The sequence below is a fragment of the Gastrolobium bilobum genome, unplaced genomic scaffold (assembly GCF_033153095.1).
Source record: "Gastrolobium bilobum isolate Gb01-03AN ecotype WA unplaced genomic scaffold, APGP_CSIRO_Gbil_v1 utg110480, whole genome shotgun sequence".
Taxonomy (NCBI): Eukaryota; Viridiplantae; Streptophyta; class Magnoliopsida; order Fabales; family Fabaceae; genus Gastrolobium; species Gastrolobium bilobum.
The window spans coordinates 18354-30142 of NW_026895930.1; the positions used below are offsets into that span (position 1 = coordinate 18354).

At 40.1% G+C, this 11789-nt stretch overlaps 1 non-coding gene across 1 annotated transcript; it reads left to right on the forward strand.

Annotated features, from left to right (window-relative positions):
* Nucleotides 1-272: 272 nt before the first annotated feature.
* Nucleotides 273-377, forward strand: LOC133296848 (small nucleolar RNA R71). Its single transcript, XR_009749560.1, has one exon. It is a non-coding gene; the product is annotated as a small nucleolar RNA R71 (small nucleolar RNA).
* The last annotated feature ends 11412 nt before the right edge of the window (nt 378-11789 follow it).

The following is an 11789-nucleotide window of genomic DNA, read 5'->3' on the forward strand; positions in this document are numbered from 1 at the left end:
GACTCAACGTCTTGATAAAGTTGTTCAGAGCTGAAATCTGTGCTGACAATGTTGATACAACATCGAGTTCCCAAACTCCAGCAGCCTTCCTTGGTGTTAAATTTGATCTTTTTACGGGCCACTGATAGTTGTTAACTGCCATCCTCTCTAATATTGCATATGCTTCTGCATATGTCTTTTCTAAAAAGGCTCCTCCAGATGATGCATCGACCATGCTCTTTGTTGGTCCATTAAGTCCATTATAGAATGTCTCTATTTGAATCCATTCGGGAATGCCATGATTTGGGCACTTCCTCAACAGATCTTTGAATTTCTCCCAAGCCTCATAAAATGTCTCTTCTTCCAATTGCTTGAAGGTTGATATATCATTCCTGTATTAGGCATCCTTCATGGGAGGGAAGAACTTCAATAAAAACTTGTCCGCCAACTCCTCCCAACTTCGGATTGATTGTGGTTGTAAAGTATTCAACCATGCTTTAGCTTTGTTAGTGAGTGAATATGGGAACAACTTCATCTTTAGAGCATCGGATGTAAATCCTCTGATTTTGAAAGTGTCTGCTACATCCATAAAATTTTTGAGGTGAAGGTGAGGGTCTTCACTAGGCATTCCATTGAATTGACCAATGGTCTGCAGCATGTTAAACATCACTGGCTTCAGCTCAAAATTCTCTGCTGCTACATCAGGTTGTACAATTTCATAATGCAGATTGTTGAGCGTAGGAATTGCATGTGCTCTGATTGAAATCTCAGCCTGATTTGGACCTCCATTGGTATGTCCAGGTCCCTCCTCTTCACCGTTTCCCAGCCTTTATGCCATGTTAGGTATTACTGCAGAATTGCTGCGTCTTTGTTGTCTCCTTCTTGCTCGAAACGTTCTTTCAATCTCAGGATCAAAATCTGTTTCTTGCTCTGATGAAGAACTGCTTATATGCTGCAATTAACACCTTGAAAACAGTAAGTAAGAAAGGTGAAGGATGTAAAAGAGATAAAATTCTTCACTAAAATAAAAACAACTTAACACTTAATCCCCGACAACGGCGCCAAAAACTTGTTGTACAAATTTGTAATCAATTAAATCTTTCACACAAATACGCAAGTGCACGTGTCACAAGTAATAAAAGGATGTGTGAGTCCAAGTATCGTTTCCACGGAGATATGTGTCAAGTAATGATTAATTAAGTGAAGAAAGTAAGTAATATGATTGATTGTGATGATTGGTTTGTAAAATAAAAGACAATTAAAACTAAGAAGACAGTAAACTAAAATAATAGATATTAAGATGATGGATGAAATATAGGTCAGGATCAATTTCCCTGATACAACAATGCTGATATGATGCTTCAACGATGCTATATCAATGTTTAACTAGTAACCGAACACTAAGGTATGTTGGGGCTTTTGGCCAACCTAACATATATACCCAATAACTAATTCCCACATCTCTATGGCCAAACTAATCACTGAATGGTTCACGTTCAAGTTCAAGGCTATGTGGTGTGAATGATCTCTCTACCCACAACTTAATCAAGTTATAATTAACCTAATTAATCCACATAATTCAACAAGGGTCTGAATTCAGAAACCTCTCGGCCCTAACCTCCTCAATATCACATATGTATCTCTCGACATGCACACATGAATAAGATTAAGCAAACTCGTTGAATAACTAATTAAACATTAATATAAACGAAGTTTAGGCTTACATCTCAATGTTACAACATAGGTACTTTATCACCTAACCTATGGAGCAAATTAGCTCATGATGGAATTAAATAAAACAGAGAAAAGAAAGAAAGAATTCATTGGAAAACAGAAAAGAAGATGAAAACAATTGTTGTAGGAAGACGTCGTCACTGCCTTGCTCCAACAGTGCTCCAGCACTGCTCTTCCTCTTCCAAGAACCTCACACACACTCTCTAAAACGTTCCCTCTTGCTTCGAACTTTGAACCTCTCTGAACTCTGTTTGAAACCGTGTTCTCAACTGTGCTTTAACTCGTGGGGGAACTCTTCTTTAAATAGGAAAAATGGTTGGAACTTTGGGCTTTAGGATTAAGAGTGGAGATCCATGAATCTGGTTGCTGCAGCCTTATCGTATCCCTGATTCTTGGGCTGTTGGCACTTGCTTGGATAAGATCTTGATCTTCTTGGATTTCTTGTGCCAATGTTGTTGACCGAACAAAGGTTGTTGTCCTTGTTTCTTGGGATTTTGGGATAAGACTTAATCCTTGAATACCGTCCTTGATCTTTGTGATTTTGGGATGAGAGTAAATCTCAGAAACTTCCCTTGCTTGCTGGTGTGTTGTTGGAGAATAACTAACTTTTGAAATTCAAAAGTTTGGTTGTCCCTTTGTCCACGCTGTCATTCTGAAGTGCTTGCTATATCATTACTTCATCAGCTTCTTTGCTACAACATTCCTACGTCAATTTTTCCTGCGAAGACAAACACTCAACAAGTCATCTCTTCTCACACAAAATCAAGGAATATTGTCTTATTTTCCATACTTAGTCATCTCAAAGCATTCAATCATAATTATACAATAATTAACTCAATTAGCATGCAAAGAGGTCAACTTATATGGATTTTATACAGCAAATTCTTCATAAAAATAACAAATTAACTCTCATTTGTGAGAGTTATCACACACCCCAACCAAAATTCTCAAACCACTAGAGGACGCGTGGAACCCGGTGGGTATAGGAGGAAATAAAATAGAGGGCAGTATAATAACAACCGCTTCACTGGCGAGATACTAAATGCTCCTTTCTCGGAGGATTTTGATTCGACACGCTTGCCAAAATATGATGGATGTCAGGACCCACAGGTCCACATAGATGCCTTTGACACGGACATGTATATCCAAGAAATAGATGAGCCCCTCATATCTCGGATATTTGCCATAACCTTGACTGAGGCAGCGCAGGCATGGTTTTCAAAAAGATGAACCTTGATGAGGAGGACCTTAAACCCTGCAAGATGACCTTAATAGCTTTTAATGGAGAAAATACACCTCCTAAAGGCTATATAGATCTCAAGTTGATCCTGGGAACCAAGGAAGCGTTCAAATCAGAACGAGTGAGATTCATAGTGGCTGACTTCCCGTCAGAATACAATATCATTCTGGGGAGGCCAACCATACACAAATGGGACATGCTGGTCTCCACAAAGCATCAAAAGATAAAGATGGTAAGCAGTAAGAATGAAATCATTACCATCAGTGGAGATCAAAAGAATCCAGAGAATGCTATTTTCAAAGTGTAAAGGGGAATGAAGGCGGACATTTGAGTCCACCCCGGATACGTCCGGGGGATAAAGCCGGCAAGAAGGAAATTCCTCATCATTCAGGAAAACCTGTTAATGTGGTTGAGCTGGATATGAGAGAAGAAGTGATCCCCAGGCCAGAACCGGATGGGGAATTGGAAGACCTTGTGCTAGGAAAAGAACCTGGTCAATTTACCCGAATTGGTAAGACCATAGATCCCCACATCAAGGAAGAATTAGTCGGGTTTATCAAAAGCAACACAAATGTCTTTTCATGGAAGTCATCTGAGATTCCCGACATAGATCCAACTTTCTGCTGCCACAAGTTGGCAGTTTTCCCCCGATCAGCACCAATTTCGTAGAAGAAAAAGAAGCTGAGGCCAGAAAGAAAACAAGTTATGGAGGAACATGTGATGGAATTGTTGGATGCCGGGTTTATTCGTGAAATACAAAATACAACCTGGCTTGCCAATGTTGTCATAGTGAAGATACTCAACGGAAAATGGAGAGTCTGCACTGATTACACGGATCAGAATAAAGTGTGCCCCGAAGGATTCTTACCGTATGCCCAATATAGACCAACTAGTGGATAACTCAATTGGATTCCAACTGCTATCTTTCATGGATGCTTATTCTAGATAAAACCAGATTCCCATGTATCCCAAAGATCAAGAGAAAATTGTCTTTATTACTGAAAGGGCCAATTACTGCTACAACGTGATGCCTTTTGGGCTGAAAAACCCTGGTGCTACATGCCAGAGGATGATGAATAAGGTGTTTGAGGATCAATTGGGCAAGAATGTAGAATTTTACATTGATGATATGATCGTTAAGTCATTTGACATAACGAATCATGTCCGAGATTTGGAGCAGACATTCCAAAAGCTTAGAAAATATCGTATTCTGCTGAACCTGGTAAAATGCATGTTTGGAGTCCCGACATGGAAAATTTTTGGGTTTCATGTTAACCCATAGGGGAATTGAAGCAAACCCTGACAAGTGCAATGCAGTGCTTGATATAAAAGCTCCTCAAAGCAAGAAAAAGGTTCAGCAATTGACTGGTAGGTTAGCTGCACTAACTTGGTTCTTACCCAAGTCAGCTGAAAATGCCCTCCCATTCTTCAAATTGTTGAAGAAAGAAGCTGTGCAGGGCTGGAACCCGGAATGTCAATCCTTGTTCGACAAGGTTAAGAAATGCCTGGCAACCCCACCAGTACTGTCTAAGCCAGAGCCAGGAGATACTCTGATCCTGTACTTGGCTGTGGGGGAAGAGGCAATAAGTGTTGTTCTGACCAAGGAAACCAGCAAAGGTCAGGAGCTGATTTACTTTGTCAGTATGGCCTTGCAAGGTCCTGAGTTAAGATACCATAGGCTGGAAAAAGTGGCTTTTTCCTTTCTGATTACGACGAGGAGATTACGACCATACTTTCAGGACACCGGATAGAAGTTCGAACTAATCAACCTATACGACAAGTATTGCATAAACCGGATCTGGCATGAAGAATGACTAACTGGGCAATTGAACTTTCTAAATACAACATAACGTATGAAAGTCGGAAGGCCATCAAATCACAAGCTTTGGCCGACTTCATAATGGAGCTCACCCCAGTTAGCCCGGAAATGGGAGAAGCTGAAGATACTTGGAGGGTGTATGTAGATGGATCCTCCAATGATAAAGGAAGTGGAGCTGGGATCATACTTAAAAGTCCAGAAGGGGTGGCAATAGAACACTCCTTGAACCTGGGTTTCTCAACTTCAAACAATCAAGCAGAATATGAAGCCCTAATAGCCGGGTTAATGCAGGCTAAGGAACACGGGGCCAAAAGGGTTAAAGTCTTCAGTGACTCCCAATTGGTGACTTCTTAGATAGAAGAAAAATATCAGGCCAAGGGCCTTCTGCTGATGAAATACCTAAACAAGGTCCGAGAAATGATGTTCGAGTTTGAAGAAGTGAAAGTTACGCATATTCCTCGAGGGGAAAACAACCGAGCTAACATCTTGTCTAAATTGGCAGTACAAAAAATCCAGAAAACCACAGGACCATGGTACAGTAAAGCAGAATAGAGCCGAGTTGCATGATGATAATCACCTCGGTAAATGATTAGAGGCAACCCATAGTGGCATACCTTGAGAAAGGAGCATTGCCTGAGGACCCACTAGAAACCAGGAAGCTTGTCCGAGATTCAACGCAGTATGCAATAGTGGAAGATTTACTTTTTATGATAGATATAGATTGGCTAGGTCTAACCTAAGGAAAAAAAAAAGAAATATCATTGAAATCCATTTTTATTGACCAATTAGAGTTGCCCCCTTTCTTTTGTTCTTTCCAGGCGATCGGAAAAGAAAGAAATAGTTAATATATTCAAGATAATTATGTATTTACAAAATACCGTCTCAATTCATCCTTCGTTTCCTTTTCGTTTGTTTCGATATATATATATATATATATCGATCAATTCTGATTCTTTTTCTATGGATCTTTTTCCGATCGAGATGTCGAGATGTATGGATCCATGGGTCTATGTGTCTATATAGATCTTATTTTAGATTTTAGGTTTTATAGAATTTGAAAGAGGAAACCAATTTTTTTATTTTTATTTGGTGTAACTAAGCCGGATGAAGGTAGACCTTCACATCTCCTACAACAGTTCGTCTTGGACCAGATCTGGAACTATCCTCAGCGGTTTGTGTAGCCATAAATCTTATTTTTTACTCATTGAGATCTGTTGACTTTGTATACCATTCTGCTGTAAATAAAGGACTCATAGGGAAGAAAATAGATTTATGAATGGAATAAAATATGCAGTATTTACAGACAAAAGTATTAGGTTATTGGTGAAAAATCAATATACTTCTAATGTCGAATCTACTCCAGCATTTGAAAGGGTTTGCATATCCCGATGCTGAAATACTTGAACTCGAAAGAAGCAGAATATGTGCTTGCCGAGATACACGAAGTAATCAACGACCAACACATGTGGGTAAAGCTTTGGCTAGAAAGGCCCTCCGAGCTGGCTATTACTGCCCAACTATGGAAGCAGACTCCAAAGAGCATGTCAAAAGATACGACAGTTGTTAGAAGCATGCCAGACAAATTCTGTCACCACCAGAAGAATTGAAATATGTCTCGGCTCCATGGCCCTTTTTCCAATGGAGAATGAATTTGTTGGGACCCTTCAAAGCTGCTGAAGGGCAGTTGAAGTGGCTAATTGTGGCCGTAGATACTTCACTAAGTGGATAGAAGCAGAACCGGTTACCACAATAACCTTAGCCAGGGTACAAAGGTTCTTTGAAAGGAACATCGTTTCCAGGTTTGGAATACCGACCAAGGTGATGACTGATAATGGAACATAGTTTGCCGATAAATGGTTCCAGGAGTTGATGAAAAACTATCGCTTCGCATCTGTGGAACCCCCAAAGTCAAATGGGCAAGTTGAAGCTGCAAACAAGGTGATTGTTGATGGGCTTAAGAAACAAATGGTGGATGCCAAAGAAAGCTGGGTTCATCAATTATACTTTGTTTTATAGGCATACCGAATGAGTGCCCAGACAGCAACAAGCAAAACCCCTTTCAGGTTGACATATGGATGTGAAGCCATGATCCCAGTGGAGATTGGGGAACCCTCTTGGAGAAGAATAAATGCTATTAATCAGAATGAATAAGAAAACAGTAAATTGCTCACTGCTGAGTTAGATCTCATTGATGAAGCCAGGGTCACAGCTCACTGCCGGGATATGATGGAGAAACAACTGATAGCAGCAAGATACAACAAAAAAGTGAGACCAAGAGTCTTTAAGAAAAATGACTTGGTACTCAGGAGAGTAGATATTGGCAATAAGAGTGTCAGAGATGGGAAGCTAGCTGTAAACTGGGAAGGTCCTTACCGAGTTAAAGAAAAGCTTGGAAGATGAGCCTATGTCCTGGAAACAACGGAAGGAAAAGGAATCAAGAGAACCTGGAACGCGGATAAGCTGAAAGTATATTACAGCTAAATCTGGGATCCACCTTCTGAAGATTTGAAATATTTCAATTTATTTGAAGTTTTTTCTAGGAGAATTATTTTCCTTTTTAGGGACTTGACTAAAGCCGAATATGCCGACAAATTCATGTAATCGACAAATTTGATATCAATAAATGAGGAATTTTTCTTTTTTAAGATTTATTTTTATTCAGTTTTGATGCATCAATACACGTTCTGAGGTGCAAGTGCAATTTATCATACTGACTCTGATCAAGTCAAAATGCTCCTTACCTCGGTCAAAGGACCTAAGAGGGAGAAGTGATAATACTGCCTTTACCTTGGATAAAGTCGGATTACAAAATTCAGGTTATGATGAAACGGTTAAGTCAATAAAAACAATTACCATCATCAATGCAGGCTTGCTAAAATGGTTAAGTCAAAATAAATATGCGTCATAAAAAATGACAGGAAACATAATCCGTATAATGCTTTTTGACCTCAGCTAGGTCAATGTACAGGCACTCGTAAAATGCACGAATCGCAAAGATGAAACTATATTCGAGTTGTTAAGAATAACCCATGTCAGATGGGGAGCAACACGAATAGGGTTTAAGAAAACTTGGAAAATTTTCTAAGTTATAAACCTAGATAATGGATATGCAAATCTGTTTATCAAATAAAGAAGATACTAAGACCTGAGAAGTATTTAATAAATACTTCAGGAAACCCAGAAAGAAGATGAACCTTCAATACTTGGGCAGACGCGTCTAAGTTATTAAAGGGACATGTAATGCAAAATATCAAAATGCAAAGCCAAATTAGAAAAGCATAATATAAATGAAGGACTTCAAAAAATATTAAAAGGACAGGATATCACCACGACAATATTCAGAGCAAATTAAAAAGCGGCTCAAGAGCCCCAATTGAAAAAGGAAAATTACAAGGTTAACCGGCATCCCAGACCTTCATTCAGCTGGGGTGGCAGAGTCTCCTCTGGTGCTGCGGGAACCTTGGCAGGCTGATTGGTTGCCTCTTCACCCTCTTCAACAACAATTACCTCCCCCTCAGTTTGAGTGATTGAGTCACCTATTGGAGATGCAGAGGGAGGAGGAATGATTTGGCCATTGCTGATGTATGCCAGGGAATTCAGGCCGGTCACGTTCAACTGCAGATCTGGATTTAGGACCTTAAGTTGGCTTAAGGCATTGTTGAAGGAGCCGGTGATGGATTTTTCAAGTTCACCCCGGTAGAGCTGGGCATTATCCTCAGCCTCTTTCAACTTGCCCTCCAACTGCTGATACATTATCTTAAAATCCTTCATCCTCTAACAGTTGTCGGCATGCAGGAATTGAAGCTGATTGTTGTCCCGTTGAAGGTTGGTGAACTCCTCCTTCACTTTGGCCAGATCAGTAACAGTCTGGTCATGTTCCCCTTTAAGGGAGAATAAATCCTCCTTCACCTTAAGCAGCTCGGCAACCGTCTTCGCCTTCTCTTCCCGGGATGCAGCAGCCTCATTGCGGGTGCGCAGATATTTGTGTTTCAATTAGAGCAAATGTCTTGCCATTCCGGCCATCTTGACACAACAAAGTTCCATCTCCTTAATCTGGGATGCTGTGAAAGGGGAAGAGCTGAAGAATGGTTTGGGAGGGAAAATTGCATCCTGGAGTGCGCCACTTGTCCCGGTTTGCCATACGGCATGCTTGGCCAGCCCCGGTGGGAGGAGGAGGGGGAGGAGTCTTAATGTAAGAACCCGCACCGTTAATTAAGGAATTTAATTAAATAATTATGAGATAAATGATATAATTCCATAATTGACCCTAATAATTATGAGAAGGCTTAAATAATTACAGAAAGTGATTAATAATAATGAAAGTCGCTTTTCTGACGAAAAGTGCAGATACCGGTTCTGCTCCACGGTATAAATGTGTATCGATGAAATATCCCAGAAAATTATAATAAGTGTGGGAATATTCCTAGAATAATATATAGGACTGGTATGTCAAGTTTCAAGTCAAAATAATGAGAACTGGTGTTAGGACTGATACCGGCTTCGTAAAAGTGCGTACCGACAAAGTGCTGCGAAAAATAAAATAAAAATATGACAAATCTTAGAAAATTGGCTAGGTTCAGAATCCTAAGTTTGGGATTAAAATGTTAAGCGTAGTTATTAGCGCTAATACAGTGCGATTAAGACTTAAGTGAGCTATATAAGGGCTTGGCACATGACCCTAGGTTATTTTTGTGCCCTTCTACGTGAGGATTTCTGAAGTGTGGAGTCAGCCACCTTGCCACCCTCTTCTTCCTCCATAGAAACTCTCAAGAGAGCATTTTTCTTCTTGTTCTTTCACCAAAATAACTTGCATAGGTGAGAGCAAGCCTTGGGTACAAGTGAGGCTACTTCATTCTGAGTTTTAGCTTCTGAGTGTGAGGTGTGAGAGCTGAGTTTTTGGTTTGAGTTGTGAGAGCCTTCATGTTGGCATTTTGAGCTTCAAGGAGTGATCTTTGAAGGGAAATGACCCTTCTTGGTGTGTCATTTTCGTTCATCTTGAAGTCAGTACCATTGGAGCTGAAGTGAGAGCTCCAAGAGCATCCCTTGTTCTGTTTTAAGAGCCTTGGGTATGTCCCTTACTTTGATTATGAGTTTTATTTGCTTAAAAGTTGAATCTTGGCATGTTAATGAGTTGGTTTAGTAACTAGATGTACACTGAACTAAATATGCTTAAAAATGGGTTCTTGGACGTATAGAAGTGTTAAAAAACCAACCTTGGAAGTGATATCTCGCGAAGTGCAGAAACTGCATTCTGTTGCGAAATATCCGGATATGATATCCGGATATTGATATCCAGATATGGGACTTGTGATAACCGGATATGGATATCCGGATATGTCCCCGACAAATATCCGGATATTCTGGAAAATTCGAGACAGTGACTGTTCTGTTCATACAGAACTGTATTTGGGATTTGTGGACCCTAGATTGGTTAAGTTAAACCTCTGTAAAAACTAAGTCAGAATCTAAGTGATTAAAGGCTTATGGCTTTGTGAGAAGCCTAAAGACATGAAATGTAAAAGGAAAGTGTTGTCTTTAAGTCATATGCTTGTGGAATATGATTGTTGATATGATTGCTGGTCTAACACAGGTTGTGATTCTTCTGTTTGTAGACTTTGAGCTTGATTGGACTCTTGTTTGGATAGTTAGCTTGCAAGGTAAGCTTTTGTGTCCTCGGTTTAGCCATTGTTGGTTCCACCATACCCCATGGAGAGATGGTTTATATGCATGATGTGTTTTCATGCTTTGATATTTGAAATGCTGATGAGCTTTATGTGCAAGTGCTTTATGATATGCATGTGTTGTTTCACCTAGACGGTAAGCCTGTGTGTGTAAGAGACATGCCATAGGGTGATTCTGTGGGTGGGTGCAAGTAGTGACTTGCACTAAATGTAGGCAATAGACGTATGTAAACCCTGCATTCCTCTGGCCAGTAGAATAGTTGACACACATGACATGAGATATCTGCTGTATTGCACTGATTTTGGAACTTATATTGTAACTGCTTTTAGAACTTATATGGCACATGTAAGTGAGCTTGGGGTGGAGAGATCCTTGAGGACCCCTTGTCTTACTGAGATTTCTGTTTAGAGATCTCACCCCACATTTGGGGCACATTTTCATGTTCAGGTAACTCGGGGGTTGATACCTCGGGCGGTAGGAGGCCGGAGCTGAGTTAGATACATGTTGTTTATGATGATGTGCGTGGATGCTGATATGCTATTTATTTATTATCATGTTGTTTGAGTTGAGACTCTGTTGGGCTTTGTTGCCTTATTTGGTGAGCATGGGGATTGTCCATGCCACATTGATGTTAGTATGTTTTAGCTTGAGTTGTATAAACTATCAGGGTCTGTCCGGTCTACGTGTTATAGTTCCGTGACTAGAGACAAAATTATTATTTATACACGAGGTATTTCAGTTAGATGTTTTAATTGCAATTTACATACAGGCAATGTTTTGAAAAAGAACTAAGTAATCAACTTGGTTAATGATAATGACGTCATAATTGAAAAGAAAAAGTTATTTCGCAATTTTATATTAAGCGCAGCTTAATACGATGACATGATAACAAACCGGGTATACACGGGGTGTTACACTTAACCATTTCCTGAGAGGAGTTAGGGGCACCAGTGTCAGCAGGGATCCCCTTATTCTTATTGTTGATAGTAGCAGCATGGCCTTTATCAGCCGGGATCCCCTTGACCTTGTCAGCGAAAGGCTTCTTGACTTTAAGGTTTGAAGCTTTACTTTTTCTGCTTGTCGAATCGACAGCAGCACCCTTCTTTCCCTGGCTCAAAACGGCCAGCCAGCTAGGTTGTTCGTTTTGCTGGTTTTCTATGTCGGGAACTGTAAGTCAAAGGAAATGAAGTCGGTTATAAGATGCAGTATAACCAATGTACATATAAGTGTAAAAATATAACATACTTAGTTCAGCATCAAGTTCTTCTTGGGACTTATAAATAAGGGATGCAACACTAGCATGCTTGTGCGACTGGAGGTATGTACCCATGGTGA